Genomic DNA, 5,011 nt, shown 5'->3' on the forward strand with positions numbered 1-5,011 from the left:
CTTCTGGACAGTTCAAGACACCCCCGGAGCAAATCATAACTCACAAATTGTGTGATTTCTGTATTGTGTAATTCCGTGTGTGAATACTATGATATTTGTATTTAAACTGGCATTTAAAAGTAGAAAGGTGAAAGGTAAAACCCATGTTTATAATTTTAAATTTTAATTTACTTTATATTTTTAAATTAAAAACTTCAATTGTGGCAAAATACTCAACACAGAATTTACCATCTTAATCATTTTAATCAGCTCAGTAGCTTCAAGAATGTACATTGCCGTGCAACCAACACATCCATATTGCAGTGTGTGTCAGAAATTTGCTTCCTTGTTAAGACTAAATAATATTCCATTGTATGTGTATACCAAATTTTATTTATCTACTCATCCAGCAATAGCATTTGGGTTGCTTCCACTTTTCGCTGTTGTAAATAATGTTGCTATTAATTTTTCTGCATAAGTATCACTTTACCTTTGTTTTTGCTAAAATAAACAAAACTGCTTTTGTTTATTTAGACTCGGTACATACATCACTTTGCATACTTGTGAGTGCATTTGTAGGATAAATTCCTGAAAGTAAAATCATTGTGTCAAAGGAAATATGCCTTTTATGATTTGTTAAATATTGTCAAATTGCTGTCCACAGATGTTGAACCATTTTTCACAGCCTCACCAACTCTGTATGTTTTCAGAATTTTTGATCTTTCACAATGTGATAGATTGAAAATATTTCCATTAATAAGAATGAACAGAAACATGTGAAATATGTTTAAACCCATGAGTTTGTAGTAATACAATAAACTTCCCCTGAAACCCAAAATGTTTACTTTTGGAGGATGCTAGGGAAACAATTCATTATTTTGAAACCAGCAAACGAAAACAAAAAGAAAGAATGAAGAATGGCCTGCCTTGTCTATGTAAACTGTATGCCAGGATAGCTAACTAGTTAACAAGAGAAGTGTCTTTTTATAAAAAATATTCTCATGCAAGCACTAAGGAAATGATAAAAGTAGGCAACAATCATCAATTGTTGGCAGAGATGGACATAAATGAGAAAGAGATGATTAGACATCCATCTATGCTTTATAACAGGAGACCACCATGCTGCCTCTCAACTGTTCTTGCCTAAACATTCAAAGCTGAATCTGATCAAGTCATCATATCTAACTGCCAACAAGTTACAGAAAATACAGGGATAGGAAGACTGTGTTAACATATCAAGGAAATGCAACCGGCAAAATTCAGACTGTAGGAAACTCTACAGAAACAGTGATAATTTCTTCAATGAATAAATTAAACAAAGAAAAAGGAAAAAAGGAGGGGAGGGATAGGAAATCTCTAAATTAAATTTAAGGTAGATAGCAACAAAATGCAACATATGGGTCCTATTCAGATACTGTTTCAAATGAAAAAAAGTGCTATCATTTACGAGGCAGTTGGGAATGTGAACCCTGATTGGATATTTAATGATGTTAAGGAAATAATTGTTGATTTTAAGATATTATGCTATGATGTTATTTTAGAATATGGTATTTTAGATATTTTAGATATTAGATAATATGGGACAATTTTTTAAGATTTATGGTATTATGGTTAGGTAAAAGAAGTCTTATATTTTAAAGCCATATACTAAAATAATTGTTGATGAAATTATAACAATGTCTGAGATTTGGTTCAAGATAATACAATGGGAATGTGTGTGGGATGGGGTATGGATGAACCATGCTTGATTATGAGCTTATGATCGCTGAATGATTCATACTCTACAATTCTCTCTTTTATGTTTGAAATTTTCCAAATAAAAAAGTTCATTAAAAAAAAAGTCAATGGGGTTGCAAAGTGTCGGACACAACTGATCAACTGAACTGAACTGAATCAGAAACAATGAGTACATATAGCTCTTTTTTTGAATTTTGATGTAAAAAGTCAACAGCTATAAGGGTCAACAGAAGGGTATTACAAAAAAAAAAAAAAACACCTTCTTAATTATTCAATTCTTACATATATGGAAAAGTGTACAGCACAAGGACTCCTCACTAAGTAAATCCCCCCATGTATTAAAAAAGGTATTTGAGTGGGTTTTCTTTTTTTTTGGTAAACATATAGAAAACAAATGAATCCTACATCTAGGAGTTTAAACCTTAGCCCCTATCCACAGTGAACTCACGGTATGGAAAGGACAGACAGCAAAAACAGGCAAAAATAGGCCTCTACTTCCATGAGAAAGGGGATTTCAGTTAAGAAGCTGGTCTTATCAAGTAGGGCTTCCCTTGTGGCTCAGCTAATAAAGAATCCCCCTGCAATGCGGGAGACCTGGGTTCCATCCCTGGGTTGGGAAGATCCCCTGGAGAAGGGAAAGGCTACCCACTCCAGTATTCTGGCCTGGAGAATTCCATGGACTGTATGATCCATGGGGTCGCAAAGAGTTGGACACGATTTATCAAGAACTGAGACTACCCATGTCAACATGGCTCAACTGCTCTAGGAAATTCTTTTTTATTTTTTTACTTTAATCTTTATTTTACTGATGAGGAAACTGAGGTTCCAAGAACTTAGATAATTTATCAGAACCCATCATAGGAGGTTAATACATATTTCTTTAATGAAGGAAATGATGGAAAGAATGCCAATGCCGGGAGTGATTGATCGATCAGGGATTAAAAGCCAAGCTTTTCTGATTCCAAAGCCCAAGATTTCTCCATTAGATGATCTTCTTCCAATTCTAATTCCAACTGGAATATTTCTTCCAGTTCTAAGATAGCATGAAGGATTTACAAAATCACTGAATTCAAAAATCAGGAAATTCTTGTGTTTTTTTTTTTTTTTGCTGTGCTGCACTGCATGCAGAATCTTAGTTTACCTGACTAGGGATTGATCCTGTGCCTCCTGCTGTGGAAGGACTGAGGCTTAACCACTGGAAGTGAAGTGAAGTCGCTCAGTCGTGTCCGACTCTTTTCGATCCCATAGACTGTAGCCTACCAGGCTCCTCCATCCATGGGATTTTCCAGGCAAGAGTACTGGAGTGTGTTGCCATTTCCTTCTCCAGAAGATCTTCCCCACCCAGGGACCGAACCCGGGTCTCCCGCATTGTAGGCAGACGCTTCACCATCTGAGCCACCAGGGAAGTCCACTGGACCACCAGGGAAATTCTTATCTAGGAGGATAAGTAGATTAATTGTTTGCTTGAAGAAATAAATTATCTGGGCAAATGGTTTCCTCATCTGGCACAGGACAGATGACTGTCAGGACCACAGACTGCTCACACAGGCCAAGAGCTCACATATATGGCCAAGTTTATTTAAGGAGACTTGCTTCAAGACCTCTGCTTCTCTATGTCTACGAATCCCAAGCTATCTTAAATGTCATAAACTGTGCCCAATCCCCATCAGTTTATTGCTTTGAAAAACCACCTTAAACCACTCGAGCCCAGGCCTCCAAATCCTGTAAACACCCTTTCTTGAAATCCTTTTAGTAACTACACCAAGTCTCTTTCAAGGTGTTATTCTCCCTTATTACAGTAAATATCAAATTAACTTAGACTTGCTTTGCTTGATCAACAGGATTTTCTGGTCTTCTTTTGAGGTGTTGGCAGCAGCCAAGAGTTCTCCTAAAAAATCTATGAACTTGAATGAGGAAAAGAAAAAACCTGACATTTTCAGAAACCTTTAGCTGAATGTATACAGTAAACTACAGTGACTTTTGTACCAGTAAAAACTACATGTATTCTTGGTCTGCATTATAGCTGTTGCATACATCTCAAAATATCATTTACACTCAACTCTGCTTTGAAATGAATGGTAGGGTCAGAATTGTGAAGGCATTCAGACTTTACCTTCCCTGCAAGCTAAGTCAGCTTGCTACAGTTTCCTGGATAAGGACCAAAGACACAAAACTTCTAGATCCCAGATGTAAGACTTCATTATTCATATTTAAAGGGGTAGGGAGGGTGTCAGCATGTCTGTGCAGTTTCCCTCAGCTCTAATTCCCATGAGGCAAAGCAGAGGGCCAGATGACTGGAGCACATGTAGTAGATTATGTTACATAAGAAGAATTTAGAACCAAGGCCCAGCAGTTCTTGAGAAAGCAGCAAATAAGCTACTCTGTTCCTTAAGTGTCTGGCTACTGAAACTGCTGACATCACAAGAGCAAACTCAGCTAGAATGTACAGGAACCCTCAGGACCCCTGATGACTAGCTCTCCTTCCATGTAGTTCTAGATCCTGTCATTAATGCTCCTTGTCATAAAGGAGCATTACTCCATCATCATTTTACTTTTATATTTAATATAATTGGGTTATGTGTGTGTGTGTGTGTGTGTGTGTGTGTGTGTGTGTGAAGTCGCTCAGTCATGTCCGACTCTTTGCAACCCCATGGACTTTAGCGCACCAGGTTCCTCTATCTGGGGAATTCTCCAGTCAAGAATACTGGAGTGGGTTGCCCTTTCCTTCTCCAGAGGATCTTCCCAACCCAGGGATCGAACCTGGGTCTCCTGCATTGCAGGCAGATGCTTTATCCTCTGAGCCACCAGGGAATCCCGATAATTGGGTTAAATGCATATAAATACATTACTCTGAGAAGGGGCTGGTAGGCTTTTTCCTTTGTTTCTCTTTGGCCGTGCCCTGCGGCATGTGAAATCTTGGTTCCTTGACCAGGGATCAAACCCATGCCCCCTGCATTAGAAGTGCAGAGTCCTAAGCACTGAATGGCCAGGGAAGTCCCAGGGGTTGGCAGGCTTAACTAGGCTGCCAAAGGGGCCCATGGTACAAATAAGGTCAAGAAACTGAAGATTTAAAAAAATATTTTTACCAATAAGTGAGGATATAAAAATAAATTTTTCTACAACTCCATTACTCAGGAAAATCTTTTTGGAGCTCATCTTATCTAGAAGGCAGAGTGGGAGGATCCCTGGCACCAAATCCAGGGCACTAGAGTTTGACTTTCAGTTGTATGAATCCCAATCTTCCACATTTGTAACATGAGATGCTTGTTACCTAACTCACTGGCTCACTCAGAGA

The 5,011-nt window shown here is 38.1% G+C and overlaps 1 non-coding gene across 1 annotated transcript; it reads right to left on the minus strand.

Annotated features, from left to right (window-relative positions):
* Positions 1-4,455: 4,455 nt before the first annotated feature.
* On the minus strand, positions 4,456-4,527 carry TRNAC-GCA (transfer RNA cysteine (anticodon GCA)). The gene has a single exon. It is a non-coding gene; the product is annotated as a tRNA-Cys (tRNA).
* Positions 4,528-5,011: the final 484 nt, after the last annotated feature.

Source organism: Bos indicus, chromosome 10, assembly GCF_029378745.1.
Source record: "Bos indicus isolate NIAB-ARS_2022 breed Sahiwal x Tharparkar chromosome 10, NIAB-ARS_B.indTharparkar_mat_pri_1.0, whole genome shotgun sequence".
Classification (NCBI taxonomy): Eukaryota; Metazoa; Chordata; class Mammalia; order Artiodactyla; family Bovidae; genus Bos; species Bos indicus.